Source organism: Equus quagga, chromosome 9 (genome assembly GCF_021613505.1).
Source record: "Equus quagga isolate Etosha38 chromosome 9, UCLA_HA_Equagga_1.0, whole genome shotgun sequence".
NCBI lineage: Eukaryota > Metazoa > Chordata > Mammalia > Perissodactyla > Equidae > Equus > Equus quagga.
Window position 1 is genome coordinate 80923445 of NC_060275.1, and position 17618 is coordinate 80941062.

Genomic DNA, 17618 nt, shown 5'->3' on the forward strand with positions numbered 1-17618 from the left:
AACTTGCTTTGCTACATGCATATGATGCTGAAATCCCCCTTTCCCTTGCTGCAGGTGGAGATCTTTCTTTTTCTAGCTACAAGTCTGACTTGTGCTTCTATTTGCTTTTTATTGTTATTTTGAGGCACTTACTAGGGGCCACAAAAGTGGGGGTCAATTTGCTGGTATGTGAGGACAGAACTGGCTTCAGGCTATCAGACTAGAAGTTTTAAACTTGCTTCCTTGTTTTTCCCCTGAGGCAATGGAAATTTCTAGCCACCAGCTGGGACTGGAATTGATTTAGTGCCAGAGAGGTGAAACGTGGGAAAATATATGGATATTGTTTATGAATGTTACTTAGTCATTCTCAGCAGTAGAGTTTATGATTTAGAAAACATTTCCTGGTTTTGAAAACTTAACAATACAACCTCAAAGTCTGTCAAAATTGGAGTGGGGGGATTCAGTAATGGGAAGGCCAGGAGGACCAACATGGATAACTAGTGGGTTTGTAATTGCTTGTTTCAGCTTTATGACCATATCTCTACATTCTGCTTTTCTTGAGTTTACTTATTAATGGCTGTTTTCAACTAGAGAAAAGGGTGCTTACGCATATCTGAGGAAGTCCATAGGGATCCTATTCATCTCTGAATCAGCTTCCTTTCTTGGTAAAAGCAGTAGACTAGTGGTTGGGAATGCTTGGTTTTTGTCTTACTCTGTTTCCAACTGTTGACTCTACAGAAGTCCCTATGCTTCTCTAGGCCTGAACTTACTCAACTGTTAAATGTGGGTCTATTAGGTTAGTTTAGTTTGGTTCAATAAATGCTTGCTTGCTTGCTACCTACCTATCTTAGGTTCAGTTCTCTAGAGAGAGGCTTAGGCAGGGATTCCTGTGCAAGTGAATTACTGAGTGAGCACTGCCAGCAAGGAGCAGTAAGGAAGTCAGGGAAGTAGGATAGGGCAGGGGAAGAAGCCAAGCAAAGATGTTGTTACAGCTGATCTAATCTCAGCCTGATCCCAGAGAAAGCTCTGGAATATGAATGGCAACACTGAATTCTACATACTTCATACATCCCTTTCAACCCAGTTTTTGTATAGGTAACCCTCCAGGGCAGGGGGTATAGCTTCACTGGAATTTGTCGATAATGTGGTTAATCAGCTGGAGGATGGGTGTACATGCCTATTACAGGGGATCTAAATGGGGCACCAACAGAATCTGTTATACACAGTGTGCCAGGCACTGTGATAAGTATTGGAGAGACAAAAGTAGAAGAGATATATGGTCCCTGATCATAGGAAACTCATGGAATAGTGCAGAAGATAGAAGAATAAACAAGTCGTTTCAATACAACATGATAAATGCTAGGATAAAGTGATGCATAGAGTGTTGTAGAAACAAAGAGAGATGCAGACATTGCAAGTTCCTCAGGAAGCAGACTCTAAGATGGTGATTAATATGCAGGAACTTTATTTGGGAATGTTTTTGGGATCAACATTTGAGGAAGGGAAAGGAAGAAAAGAGAAGGGAGCTGGATTGGGAAGAGAGGGGAGTCAACCTGCAATGTAGTCTCAATGGAAACCTCAGCTGAACTTGAGGGGAGTTCTGAGGACGCTGGGGGCTATCTGCCAGCAGCATTCATATCAGCAGTGTAAAAAGCCCTTTATTCCTGAAGGGTGGTGCATCATGGACTCTACCACAGTCTACCCCTTGCATCACCCGGATCCTCTTCTTCATGTAAATCCAGGGAACAGTGCCTGGGTGATAATCTTCATGTTCCTCCTTCTCCGTTGTAGATCCCTTTACCCTCAACTGACGTCTCTGCTGGTCTCAGATGGTGTGATTCAGACTTTCATTCCTGAGGGGTCTGAGCTCTTGTCAACACGCTCTTCTTAGGACAGGGTGACTGCACTTCTGTATTTACTGCCAAAGAAGTACCAAGAGGCATCCAAGGGGACCACGTGGGCACCCAACATATGCCTCTGTGGACTCATTGTGTAACAATTACCTGCCAAGTTGGGGATGACTCCTGTCTGCTAAGGAGACTGAAATGTTCAGGCAGCAGCTATAGCTTATGGTACAGAGGGAATCTTGTCATGTCCCCTGATGGAAGCTCTCCCCTTTGAAAACTAAGGGCTTTGGAACCATAGATTTATGGTTTATGGGAATGGAAACACAAATACCTCAAGTGGGTCACTGAGAGTGATGGTGAGCAAGGCCACTTCCAATCTATCCCTTGTTCTCAGATCCATATATTATACCTCCTGGAGACATGGTAGGAATTATACAAAGATCTTTAATTTAAAGACCATGTAAAGATCTTTCATTTAAAGTGTGTATTATGTTCTGGAGGACAGAACCCCACCCTGATAGGGTATTGCTTCTGAGCTGGTGATTCAACTGTTCATCAGGCTGTTCCAACACTCTATCAGGCCCGCAGTTGCAGTGGTGTAGTAGGTGATAGGACCAGTGGACCCCATAGTCTTAGGCCCATTACCACACCTCCTATGGAGTGAAGGACGTGTCTTGGACTGATGTGATGCATTTGGCATCCTGTGTTAGAGGCTCTCAGACAGTGGTGCTGGCTGAGGCCCTATAGGCAAGAGAGGCAAATATATACCCAGAATATGTGTCTGTGTTTGTCGAAATGAATCACTGGTCATTCCAAAGAGGAAGAGTTTCATTGAAGTCAATTTGCCACCAAGTGGACAGTTGGTTTCTTCAAGGGAGGGGAACATACTGGGGACTTGGTGTTGGACTCTGTGGGGGGCATGTTGGGCATTCAGCAGCTGCGGCAGCCAGGAAAGCCTTGGTCAGAGGGAGCCCATGCTGTAGGGTGCACGCAGACTCCACTCTTGCCACTATGGCTACCTCATCATGCACCCTTTGTGCCAAAGTAGAGGGGGCAGCTGACAGAGGCTGGCTAATGTCAACTGACCAAGTCATTTTGTCTGCTGGGTTGTTTGGTGCCTGTTCTGTGGTGGCTGTTTTCTGGCAGACATTAACATTGGCAAATAGAAATGGCAAGCAATAGGATATATTGGAGTATATGAGGAAGCCATTTGGTGTAAACCTAATTCGGCCTGATCTTGTTTCTCCAAAAGGGCCTGACCGAGGCCGTTGAGCATGCATTGTATATCTGCTTTAGACATTCCCTATGGCAAGAACAAAGGCTCTTAAGATAAAGGTGCAACTTCTCCCCACATTAGCATTTCCTTAAGGATGAGCATCTTTCCTTAGGCTAGGAACTGATTGCTGCACTCACCTTTGACCACCATCTCACCTGTGACCACCCAGCTCGAGACAACAGACTACCACCCTGCTGTGTTCACTGAGACAGCAGACCTACCTGCTGTTCCCATCAATTGCTGTGCTGACAGAGCAGTCTCGCTACTATTGTAAAAGGGACATTTCGATCATATGTGAAACATCCTGTTTGGGGGTATATACTACTCTCTGCACCCCAGGCCATGGTCCTCAGATTTTAGCTCAGAATAAACTCTCCCAAATTTTCATTTATATATTGGTTATGGATTATTTTCGTCGACAACATGCAGTATAAAGATCTTCCCACTTCATAGTGACACTCATGCATCTGTCCCAGACTTCCTGTCCTTGCTCTTTCAATCTTTTTCGTTCTAGGCTCCTGTCCATGTGCCCGAGCCATTTGCCACTACCTGTGAGCCTTTATATATGCTAACCTCAGGCCACTTCTCTCTCCATATAAAGCGGATGATGAGGTTTACCACAAAATCCTCTGGGAGGATTTTCCCTCACTAGTGTTTTTCTTGCCTAAGAGGAGCTGTATTAAAGCTTGAGTCCGTTTGTAGCTTGCACCTATATGATGATGCTGATTCAACCATGAACCAAGCTCAGGTGTTTTGCTCCTCCATCAGCTGGTAATAAGGGATCCTCCGTGCAGCCATAGGTGTGAGCTGAGCGGAAGGTGCTCGTGCGAGAATGGTGGTGACATGGCGGTCTGGGCTACCCTTTCATGTAGCTTGCTTGTGCCTTCTGGTCCTCTTCATGCTTAATCCCAGACGTACCACTGCCATCCCTTTAATCTCTTCTTCCACCATCTGTCATAGCAATTATGTCATGTTTGCCTCACTTAAGAGTGGGTCAGTACATTTTCTATGCTTCTAGGAGCCACCTTAGTAGGGAGTTCACACCATTTCTGAGAGTCTTTGCCAGTGTGTTATATCCTATATCCCTGGAGAGGACTTCCAAATCTATAAACTCTCCCTTATTCAACCTGATGTTCTTGGCCCCTTGACCCATGTGTGTTCTCCCAGCTACAGGCAGTGCTTTCTGGGTAGGTCCTGCAGCTCCTGTAGGGTCTCATCCTTTTCCTCCCATATCAAGCTCAGCATGTCCCTAAACGGGTTACGTGGTGACTTATACTTTGTTTGTTGTCTAGCGGCCAGCAGGAGAGATGCAGACACATCTTCAGGGGTCACCTGTTACTTGTGGGGAGAGACCTCTGCATCCTCTAAGCAAGGGGCGTGCCAGCCTTACTAGAGAAATAGGCCCCTTCTGCAGGGTTCAGAGGGGTCTAGGGACCTACGATATTTGAATGCATCAACCCAGATGCCCCTCTTTCCTATGTCAGGGTTCCACTCTTTTCCAGCCAGGGCCTTATCCTTCTTAGAGCAAGCCTGTCTTGGTTGGGACTTGAACTTTATTTGGAGCTGATGACTCTGACTCCTGGGTGGAGTCTCAGCTTCCTCTGCCTTCTCGCTATAGGAGGTGAGAAGGACTTTACATGCTACCCGGGAAACCCTCCGGCTTTCACACTTAGCTTGTAATAGTCAGTTAATCTCTCCTAGGTTTTCCTTATCTTTTCCCAAAGGTTCATTCAAACTTAGCAATAGACACCCAACTGCATTGTCCTCAGAGTTATTATTTGCCCTGTATTTTTCATGGCTTGATATTTCCTACTGGCTAATGGGTTCCCTTCCGCTGTTACACCAGTTTACTACCAGCAATTTGGGATTAACCCCTGTAGAAATTAAGGAAAGAAGCATTATTGGGTAGACGGAGAAGTCGAGATGCAATTCAGTTTCATCAGAAGCCTCAGCCATGCCTCTTGAGAGTTCTGAAGAGGGACTGACTCCTCAGAGCCGTCCTGAGTTGGGGCGAGAGAACACTGAGCCTTTAGGCCCCACGTTGGATCTGTGGGCCACCTCAGGGAGCAGATGTGGTCTTGGGCAAGGCAGCTTTCTTTGGAGGGTCAGTCCCTGAAGGGAGATGACAATATAAAGTAAAATAGTCATTACGTAATAAATTTATTAACTTAAACTTCTTTTAAAAAGTTTTTCCCTAGCATCTTTTTATGGTGAAAGCTATGTGGAGCTTAACATCATAGAAATTTTCTCTGAGTTAACTCTTCAGTTAAAATTTCAAACCAGCAACCCACAGGGACTACTTTTTCTTGTAGCTGGGGAAAATGACTACTGTATAATAGAACTTCTATCAGGAAACTTATGGGTAAGATTTTAAAAAGTCTTTGAAAACATATAAGCATTCAATTACTGGAGAGAAAAACAGTGGAGGAAAAAAGAGAACAAAATAGCTATCCATTTGATTACTATTATTTCACTAAAATAAAATCATGTGCTGTTTCTAAGAGTTGGTATCTTCTCCAATTTTACCAGCATTTCTTAAATATTCTCACTCTGAAATCTTTTTTTTTTCTTTTGTGCTGAGGAAGATTCACCCTGAACTAACATCTCTTGCCAATCTTCCTCTTTTTGCTGAGGAAGATTGGCCTTGAGCTAACATCTGTTGCCAATCTTCCTCTATTTTGTGTGTGAGTTGCTGCCACAGCATCGCCACTGACAGATGAGTGGTGTAGGTCCACGCCTAGGAACTGAACCCAGGCTGCCAAAGTAGAGAGTGTTGAACTTAACCATTAGGCCACCAAGGCTTGGACCTGAAATTTTTTCCTACGTGTAGTTCATAAATATAGAAAAAGTTTTCATGCCCATGTTTCTCTCTCTCTCTTTGTGAATGGCCCTGTTTTCTCAATAAAACACTATGCGATGAGACTGATTAATTGTGATTCTTTCTCTTTCAGGTGAGAGTGAATCTGAGTCCAGGTGAACAAGTGCTCCTTACTGAGCAAAGGCTTCGTATGAATGACTTGCTTTGGCATATAGTGGAACTGTACTATGTTAAGGATAATCTCTCTCTGGTTATTGATAAACATTATGAGACAACTGGCCAAATCACTGGTGGGATGCACAATTTGCACTTTCAATATGGTATCTACGTAGCAGGCCATGGTGGGCTTGATGTCCCTTACCTAGATGGAGCGCTCCCCAATTTCTGTGAATGTATGGAGGATGTGGTGTTTCACCAGAGGGAGATCCTTACATCCCTTAGATCTTACCCTGGTTTTGAGAAGGTTTGTGAGGTGTCACAAGGGTGCAGTGATGAATTTTTTGCAGGGGAGGATGAAGCCATCAATTTCTTTAGCTCCAGATCCTGTGTCACCTTCCCAGAATGGAGGGTGCAAGGGGAGGGGCTACTGGAATTTGCTTTGCAGACTGGAACTCAACAAGCCTTGCTTTTATTTCAGTCAGGAAGAGGAGGAGATTTTGCTGCTTTGGGAATAGTTAAAGGTCTGTTGAAGTCTCATGTAGGAAGGAGTGAAAGTAATACTCGGCTCTCTTCCTTTAGCTTATTTAGTGACAACAAGTGGCACGTTATTCAACTCAGATTCACTGGAAAGTATCTGGACTCCATGATAGATGAAGAAGGGGTGAGGACGTTGCTGCCTTTGCAAAGCAAACTATTTGTATCTGAAGGCCCCCTCTTTGTGGGAGGTCTTGATAACCATAAGGGAGAAGAAGTTAAAAGGTTAGAACTTGCCTGTGTGCCTAGGAAATCTGCTCAAGGGATCTCTTTCAAAGGGTGCATAAGAGGCTTAGAAACCAACCCAGAGAAGAGAGCATTAAAGGATGCCCTTGTTTCCAAAGATATATCTGCTGAGTGTAAAATCAAAAGTAATGAGAATGTAAATCACTCCATAACGACAACAGGAAACCTACCTCAGTCGGAAGTTCCCCTTTCCACTGCCGTTCCTGAAGCAAGCAAGCCTTCTCTGCAAGATGTGAGTGGCTGTTTCTTGGTTCTGAATAACTTGGAGGTTCAAGAAGCTGGGCAAGCCTTACTGGAACAAAGGCATGTGAAGGTGGATGTGGAATTTAAGGATTTGGGTGTACATCATTCTCAAATACTATTTAAAGTAAAGAAAATGCCTATTCATGGGCTCCTTCACTTAGATGTTTCCCATGAGCGAGAAAAGGAGAAGGCTTTTACTACATTAGATTTGGGGCAAGGAAAGGTTTGGTATGTCCATGATGGTTCAGGAGAACCTAGGGATTATTTCACGTTTTTGGTCTTTTCCAACAGCAAGAAGGAAGTGCTGTTATATCTGCAAGGACATGTTCCACGTGTGTTATTCCAGTTAATCATCTCCCATACCTTGAGCTTCCTGAAGGAAACTTGCTTCTCCTATTTGAGAACTCTAAGAGAAGACTGACTCCAAATATGATACACGTGTCAGACCCTGACACAGACTCCTCGAGTCTTAGTCTTTCAGTTCTTGGCAACTTCAATTCAGGTCCTGGGTTTTTAGAAAACACCAATGATCCTGGGAGAGCCATTAATGGTTTCACACACGGGGATTTAAGAGGTGGCAATATTTTCTATGTGCACAGGGGCCATCAGAACTCCTGGATCCTTCTGAGAGCAAGTGATGGAGAGCTGGTTAGCAATACAGTGATGCTACGGGTCATGGCTGTTCCTTCGGACTTTGAAGTGGTCAACAGAACTGGTGTGGTTGTACAGCAGAGTGGCATGGTTCTGATTACACAGAGTAACTTGTCAGCGGAAGATAATGGTTGATGCCGTGAGATGGAGACCCACTATACTATCACTTGTCCACCTCAATATTGACAGATTCAGTAGCAGGGGTCAGGTGGCGAATGGAAACAAGTCAGTACCTTTTCTCAGCATTCCATTGATTGGGGTCAGGTCCGCTACCACAAGATATTCAGAGAATTGCAGCTAGAAAATGTAACGGATCACTTTAAATTTAAAGTTAACATAGAAGGGAAAATCAGTGAAGAGCTGATGTTTCCTGTTACCGTACAATAGCTAAAGTTTACACTTCTGAAAAATGTTCCTCTGGAGATCAGTAAATTAAACAGACAAGTATTGACTTCCGATCATTTGCAGGCTGTGACAGAGGGTGTGGAAACAGTTGAGAGGGAACTACATTTTAAGTTACTGACCTTACCTGAAAAAGGAAAATTGCTATGTGGCAATAAAATTCTAAAAAACAAACTTGGTGTTCAGCCACCAAAACATTACAGACTGTAAGATAAGTTATGAGCCACAGGAGAGGCCCAGGGAAGACACACAAGATACTTTTAGGTTCTTGATTGTCGCAAAACACATAGAATTGAAAGATTATACTTTCATAATAAACTTTAAAGCAGATAAGATGCATATTATTGTAACCAACAGGATTATTTGTAAAAGAAAGAGAAGGGAAATTAATTGAAAAGTCAGGATTATTTGCTCAAACCTTGAATAATCAGACCTTCCAATACAAAATCACCAAGAATCCTCAGCATGGGAAGCTGAAACTGATTGACTTTCCAGATTCTCTAGGAAGTCTTGACAATATCACCATATTCATTGATCAAGACATAGTGAACGAGAGGCTGGTGTATGTCCACTATGACTCTGAGGCTCACTGTGATGAATTCCTTCTTATGGCCTCCAGCATGAGACTAGGCCAAGAGGGAATGATGAGGGATCTTGACACGGAGCATTTGTCTACAGAAATCAAAGTCACCATTTCTATCAAGTTAAAGAATGATGAGAAACCAGTGCATGTGGTAGATAAGGCCTTCTGTGTTGTGCAGAATGGCCAGTGCTTATGGACTCTGGCAGATCTCTGTTACCATGACCCTGATTCAGATTTTGATGATGGGCAACTGCTCTACACTCGGTGGGGCGTCCCAAATGGGGACTTGGTGTGAGCCAGTGCCCCCACTCAGAAACTCTACCAGTTCAGGCAAGACAGCCTGCAGGAAAGGCATGTGCTCTTCAGGCATCAGGGTGCAGAGTTGGCCTGCTTTGTGCTGTTTGTGACAGATGGCGTCCACTACACATTGTCCCTTCTTGAGGTCAGTGTGTCAGACCCCTACGTCCAGATAGCCAACAACACAGGGATGCTGGTACAGAGAGGAAAGGACAATACCCTCACAGCAGCCAATCTCAGTGTCACCACAAACCAAGATGTCAGAACAGACCATGAGATCAAATTCCACATCGTGTGGTCCTCAAAGCATGGCAGAGCGCTGGTCGACAATTCAGTGTCCCACTCATTTTCCCAGCATGATGGGAAGCAAGGACGTGTGATTTACAGGCATGATGGCAGTGGCAACTTTGATGTGTTCAACGTGATGGTAAAAGTTAGACACATATTTACAAGTGGGTGTCTATGTATGAGTGTACTTGGAAAGCCACCGACATCACACCCAGATTCTGCACAGCAAGACCCTTGTAGTTGAAGAAGGAAAACCAGTAAAACTGAGCAGAGGAAGGCTCTAGGGACGTAGTCGTCCTAGCACCAACCATTCTCACTCTCTCAGAACCACAGAGGAGAACGATCTATTTGTTTGCTTCTGAAAGTTATTTTTGTATTGATTTCTCTCCTGATATTTGGAATGACTTCTTTAAAAGTGTAGATGGCACTGAGAAGAAAAGCCGGAAGACTTCACTGATATTACCAATTTTCCTGTAGTTGGAAATGGAATATAAGTAATACTAAGCCTTATTTTAAAGCTGCGTGCACATGGGCACGTGAATATGCGTGTATGTTGAGTGTAGGAGGAACTGGGAATGAGGAGGGGATGTATATATTATAGTAAATTAAGAGATCATTTATCATAGCGACACTGCCAATATTTCCTTTCAACTGAGTTACATTCGTAACGTGATGAAGCAGCGTCGAAAAACTTAGAGTAACTTAAACATAAAGAGGATTCCTAAAGCATCAGAGGATACTGCATTACACAGCTCTGAATGTGGCCTTGTTTAGTTTCCTGAAACTGATGGATAAAATTGGCCTAGACCAATGGAAAGCCATGGGTGAGACCTCACACCAGAGGCCACCTGGTTTCCTGGGGCTCCTACTTGGAAATTTCCAGCAGGCCCAGACCTGCTGATCAGAGTTAGGAGAGAGTGTTCTTTTTAGGGTAATACTGTACACAGGGTGCATAAAATATGATTTATGACAACTGGCCACAGATGCAGGCTTTCTGAATCTACCTTCAGGACTGCAAACAAGTTTGTTTGCTAAATTGAGCCAACAACATCAAACAGAAATCAATTCAGATCAGAAGCCGTTTACTAAATAATGAGTTTTGACCAAGGGAATACCGGGCCCGCTAGCTTTTCTCAATTCTTTTTCAGGATCTTAGAGAGTTTATGTGTAAGTTTCACCACAAGGTGGCATGTCTAGTTCAGTGGCTATAAATTGGGAACAGTTTTGAGATGGATTTTGCAGAATCAATAAATTCAATATATATTGAAAATGCCGAGCTAGTTAAAGTGGGAGAGAAAAACAAATTTTCCTCTTGAGTCTTGCAATTTTAGTGATTCAATTGCTGTGTCCACCATATTTTATTCCTTCTCCTTGGACCATTTTATTTCTGTCACCTCATCTTTCTGAGTCCTGGGTTTATTGCCACTGTGAATGATGCCTTGTTAATATGTTAGTAGCTATTCAAGCGCTGTTGACCATTACTCATCTTTACGACCAGGGCTGAAATTCAAAATACTGGCATGATCACCGGAGCAGACCCAGTTTTAAACTGTGTATCAACCCTGATTGTAACTTAAGCCATTTGTGGACATTAATAGAAAAAACTTTGATTCATCAAGGGTCTTGACTCTTACCTATCTTAATGTGTTTTTGTGTTTGTGTGTTGTGTATGTGAACTCAAGGCTGTGCGTGAGGATAATATTCCTTCAGAGGCACTGTTCATTGTCAGAACTCTGCCAATGCACGGATACTTCCAAAAATCTTTACCAGAAGAAAGCAGCTTGGGTGAAGATGAAAAGTCCCGTTGACATTTACACAATAAGGTATTGATGATGGTAATATTTGTTACATGCAGACAGCTCTTGACCAACAACAGGACCATTTTTCACTGGATGTGATGAATGGTTTCCAAGCTGTGAGGGGAGTTGAAATCCGTCCCTAAGTGGATTCCTCTGGAGGTACAAAATATCACAGTCCAAGAAAGTGGGTCCAAAGCACTTCTGGAAGATTACCTCAAAATTCCAAGCAAATATTTTGAGGTACTTGACTCTACTCAACTCAAACCACCAAAACATGGTCATGTTGAAAATTGTCATTTTCCAAGAGTAAAGCTAAGGAAATTTACCAGGAAACAGGTAATAGCTCTCAGTTAATATATTTGGGTATGTTGGATAAGAGAAGGAATTTGGCTATTTATTATTTAGATTCATAGACTCTTGGGAGTGATGGGGCTTCAGAGGGTATGTAGTTCAACCTCCCAACAGATGCCAGAAGGCCTTCCCCAATAACCCATAGAGAGGCCATCCAGCCATTGTTTGAATATCTTCAGGGATGGAGAACTCATTACTTCCTGAGATGGGGCCTTTCATTTTAAAAACACTCCAATTGTTAGAAAGTTCTTTATGCTGAGCTGAAATCTGCCACTTAGAAACTTCTGATGCTGCTGGAGTGCATACTGTGCCACGACCTATCCAAAGCATAGCCCTGGGGCGGGGACAATTGCAATTCGGGCAGTGGCCAGCATAGACGGCAGTGGCTTCCAGCACCGGGAGCGCGTCGCCATTCACTACCGGATGAGGTAGAACTTACAACGAACACAAAGGCCTCTTCCGCCGGGGCCTTCTGGGCCTGGGAAGCGACTCCGGTCCGGCCTCAAGGTCTTACTCCGTAGCCGGCACCTGCTAAGTCCCCTCCTCCTGTGATGGCCCAGGGCCTGTCCCCATTCCCGGGAAGTCCCTTCCTCCTGTGACTACCCGAGCCTGTCCCCATTCCCGGGAGGCCGGTCACCCCCATGCGCTCCACTCCTTGATCCGCCCCATGCTTCGAGGGTGTCCAGCCCCGCCTGGGCTCGGGAGTCGCAGAGATGCTGGACTTCCTGAGCCTCATTTCTAATTGAGCCCTGTTTCTTCATCTGCAAGGGGAAACCTAATCTACCTTTTAGGTTTTGATAAAGAATTAGTGAGCTAACAATTCGTGTAAAGGATGAAGCATAAGATCCAGCACATAATAGGAGTCTGCCCAATACGTGGAAGCTATGTTTTGGGCCCTTTGGGGGAGTGTGGACCCTAAAGTCCAGCCTCTCCCTGCCTAAAGTGAATTTTATGAACACCTCTGCATAAGGGGTATTTCTGCATTCATTTATTTGTTCAACAAATATTTATTGAGTGTCTACCCATCATGTGTTGTGCTAGGCCCTGGGGATATAATAATGAGCAAAAGCAGACCTGGTCTTTGTACGCATGTTATAACTTCAATAAAAAAGTTTATTAACAAACAAACAAAAACAAAAAAGCTTAGCGCTATCAATGGCTAAAATGGCCCAGGCCCTGCAGTCCAGCATCCGGACATAACTGCTAGTCTGGTGTGCAATCAGCATAAAATACCCAGAGTCAACTCCAGGCTGCTGTCAGGTTTCTTTGCTTTGGGCCAGAATGGTATTATTGTGAGACTTTGCTTTATCTGAACAATTTCCATTACTTTCTTCTTAAATATTGAAAAGTAGCTTGCAGACTCCCATCATTTCCTTTATAAGCTCCTAGGAATGCACATTCTTCAGGTTGGAAACCATTAACAACCACCTGGCACCTTTGGGTATCTTTGCCCAGTTAGCTAAGAACTCATGTGCACTGCTTCATTTTGCTTCTAAGGATTTCAACTCATCAACTGATTTACTAACCACTTATTCTGTTCAAGTTACTGTGCGAGGAAACCGTGACAAGTAGACACATTCCTTTCCCTCAAGAATGCTGTGGGGAGTGAGGCACATGAACTTTAATGTAAGGTATACTCCTCTTATCTTTCACATAGCATTTTCACAGTGGTGCTGTGAGAGTGCAGACATGGCACATTTGACTCAATTGAAGAGATTGGGGAAAGCTTCACCGAGATAATAACATTCAAGCTAGGCTTTGAGAAGAGAGAGAAAGATCAGGGAGCTAACAGAGGAGGAAACAGAAAGAAAAGCGATGCAAGCAAAGTAAGAGCATGGCCAAAGGCATGGAGGCATTGAAGTGAAAGGCATTCTGGGGGACTGGGGACTAGTCCACAAGGCTCGCAGATGAGGAGTGGTAGAGAGTGCTTGGGGTCAGAATGCGGAGAGTCTTGAATTACACGTCAAGAGGGTTAGACTTAACCAGGTGGCATTAGGGTGCCATGGGGAGAAGCAGAGAATTCTGAGGGTTAGAAAAGACCTTAGAAATAAGAGCTTCGCAACTGGGGACCCAGAGAAGGTGATTCTTTAGTGACTCCATGCAGGCATCTCTTAATCATAGCCTCCCTCTCAGAGGCTGGACAAACCACCCAAGATAACCACTCACTCTGGTGTGAGTTGAATTTAGTACCATTCACCTTGTGCACTCTAAGTGAGGGACTGAGTGCTAAATTTTGGTTCTGTCTTGGCCAATTCATTTTTGACTATGCTTTGTAAGAAGTGTGTATTTAAGGATAGTTGGCTGAGATCTGTAGGTGGAGTATGTGTGTTCCCTGTAGTATCTATGTTATCATGTAGCCTTGTTCACAGTCAAGGTTGTGTGTCTCTGCTCTTCAGGTGGCCCCTTCACACTTTCTCTTCCTATGTAACTCCTGAGGTCTCCAAGTTTTGAGACATCATCATTTTCACTTACAGTGACACTAACCCCTAAGTGGCTATGGCCTTTAGTGGCTTGGAGAAGGAGATTCCCTGGCCATGTTTGCCATTCATTCATTCATCAAGTAGTTTTTTAGTGTCTATTATCGGGCCAGTTCTAAGTACTGCAGACAAAGCAGTGAACTAACCCAGCAATAATCCCTACCTATATGGATCTTTTTTCCTGGTGGGGAAAGAAAGAGGCAGAGAGAAACAAAAAATAAATAAATAAGTGAAATAAGTGGCATGTTGAATGAAGATTAATGCTATGGAGAAAAATAAAGCAGGAAAAGGAGATAAGACATGCTGGGGTCTTCAGTGGTGTGTGTGTCTGTGTGTGTGCGTGTGTGCATGTGTGTGTGTGTACTGATGTTCAGTTTCAAATAAGGTGGTCAGGGAAGGCCCCATTGAGAAGGCATCATTTGAGTAGACACCTGGAGGAGGCGATGGATGGATGAGCTAGGTGGATATGGAGGAAGAGGATTCAGCCAGGGGGAAGAGCAGGCAAACAGCTCTGTGGGGAACAGCAAGGACTTTAGTGTGGCTGGAGCTGCACACAAGGGGGAGAGCAGTAGATGAGGTTAGGGAGGTCCAGCATGGGAGGGCCTTCAACTTCACCTTTGACCCTGAGTGAGATGGGAAGCAATAGAGGAGGCAGGAAGTGAGCAGAGGAGTGACGCAAAATGCCCTGAACATGATTGGTGGTGGGGAACCAAATACTTTTTAATCTTTTAAGGTTTTCCACAAGTTTGTTATATCCTTTAATTTTAGGTCAGCAGATTTTTTCTAGTGTTAGAAGTCTAGGAATGGACACATCCCCACCAAACCCTCTCTTTGCCTTTAGAGTAATACCTTTTAAATGACGTGTAATTTTTGGGAGTGCCACTCCATTGAGGAAATGATGCATTTCTCCAGGAAAGATACTAAAGAGGCAACTTCTATTCAAATGCCATGTTCCTAAATCATATTAGGTTAAAATTTCTGCCACCCTCTGATTAGTGCTATCTTCCATGTTTGTTTTCAAATAGCTTAAAACAGCATGTTCCAGGAACACGTGATCAGGCCTAAGGTCTGAAATTTGTCTGCCCATGGAACTCAAAAGAAATTCTCATAACACTTGTGTACAAGTGGCCACAACTTTCCCTTGAGACTCTTCATGAACTTTTCAACTCTTGTCAGAAACACCTCTGAGAGATCAAAAGTTTCTGCTCAAAGGAAATGAGCCATAGGAATGGGCAGTTGAACGGTTAAAAATTTTGGCTGTATTTTATCAAAACAAACACAACCTCAGAGACTTTTTCAGAAGTTCAAGTACTCCTGTTGGGCTCTGGAAGTTCTCTGCTATTGTATGTTTGGGTCACAGACTCACTGAAATCAAGTTCTGTTCTAGCTTTAAAATTCTCTTGGTCTCTGATTTTGATCCTGTCCTCTTTGGTATTTCCACCAGAGCCTTAAAGACATGAAAGGCATTCTGATCAAATTTGTGGTTATTACAAATCCAAGAGGAATAACTAATTCGTTGGATGACCATTTCAGAGTGAAAATTAGAAAGATGAAATCTAACAGAGATAAAAGTAAATGTTTACATCGGGTTTAGCAGAGTGAGGGAAATTTGCCTTGATGGAATAATTTGGTTCCAATATACTTCATTATATTCTGCCCACAGGCGATGTATGGTAGCTAGCCATGGGTAGCATCTGTTAAGAGATACACCAAAAAACGATTGTATTCGGAAGGAGGAGGAGCAGGATTAGGAGGTAGCAGGTATAACCTCTCATACAAAGAACATTTAATGCAATAATGCATGCTTAGCTCAGAAAAGAGAAGCTCAGGGAAACTGAATAGTTGCTCTGGTCCATATATCTCCATATGGACGAAAGAGTGGAAATCCAACAAGTGGGTGGAAGCTTCAGAGCCTAAGCCTAACATTCTGAATTGTCCAACAGAGCAATCCACAACTTCAAAGATTAGTCACTCTAAGCAAACAAACAGAGTCTGAATTTTAATGGGTGTCGTTCTGTTGGAAGAAAGGCTGGATTATATCACTTACCTACAACATATTTTAGTGTTAGAAATAGCCTTTGAACTGGAGTCTTCTGATTACCCATCCCTCATTGTCTTTATGACCCAACATTGCTCCATCACTCTGTTCCTCCTTAAACTTATTTCTAGAATGCAGCATTCATAAAAACTATACCATCCATTGTAGTTTGCACTCTGATTGTCAGAATCAAACTTCATGAGATGAACATGTGCTCCTATGCTTTAGAGGGATATACAAAATTAGGATTTCTTTTATAGCAATTTATTCATATTTTTAAATCACATTTCAGTTAAGTCGGTGATTTTTTCTATTGTTGATTATAGGTGGAAAATGAATTGATTTACTATGTTCATGATGATAGTGAGGAGCTTCTTGACAATTTCACCATCTTTGCAAATAGCTCAGATCTTGGAAAACAGAGTTTGCCCCAAACTCTTTTTGTGGTTGTTGAATCAGTGAACGATGAGGCTCCAGTAATAACAGTCAGTAAAATCCTTCAGGTAAGTGTTCCATGCTCTTTGATTTATCATAATCACATTAAGGCTACTGATTTGATTTTCTTTTGTATTATTTCTAATTTTAAATAATAAAACATATGACTATGTATGCATAGTTGACATATTCCTACTGGTTTTACATAAATGTTAGTTATTACCAGGCCATCCTGTTGGGCACTGTCAGGAGATGATGAATCACGATGAGTTACCGTCATATTGTATTTCTTGAGTGGGTACCTCTCACACTGTGTTCCCTGTGGCATGGCCTTTTCTACTAGGTTTGACAAATAAAAATGGCAAGCAATAGGATATATTGGAGAATATGAGGAAGCCATTTGGTATAAACTTAATTTGGCCTGACCTTGTCTTTCCAAAAGGGCCTGACCTTGGCTGTAGAGCATGCATTGTGTATCTGCTTTAGATATTCCCTATGGCAAGAACAAAGGCCCTTGAGATAAAGGTGCAACTTCCCTCCCCCTCACAATGTTGGCGTCTCCTTGAGGATTAAGCTTCTTTCCTTAGGCTGGAAACTGATTGCTGCCCTCACCTGTGACCGCCCAGCTCGAGACAATAGACTTGCCTCCTGCTACGCCCTCTGAGATAGCAGACCCACTACCTGCTGTGTCCATCAAGTGCTGTGCCGACACGGCAATCTTGTGACGATTGTGGGAGGGACATTTCAATCATATGTGAAACACCCTGTTTGGGGGTATATGGCCACTCTGTGCACCCCACATCTTGGGTGCCCTTTCTTCCTTTGGGAAGAAAGGCCCCGGGCCATGGTCCTCAGATTTCAGCTCAGAATAAACTCACCCAAATTTTCATTTATAGATTGGTTATGCATTATTTTCTTCGACAGTTGGGAAGGTGTTTGCACACAGGAAACTGCTATGAGGCTGGTAGCTCGGGGGTTAAGGGAGTGGACTCTGTGGTAGAGAGTTGTGGGTGTGAATCAGCTCGCACTACTGGCTGTGTGACCTTGGGCAAGTTATTTAGCCCTAATTTGCTGTTGTATAGGTGGGCTGAAATGGAGACAGAGTTGTGAGGATTAAATGATAAAATGATATAAAACTCTTTCATAGTGCCTAACAGCTGGTTAGGGCTTAATGAATGGCAGCTATTATTACTAA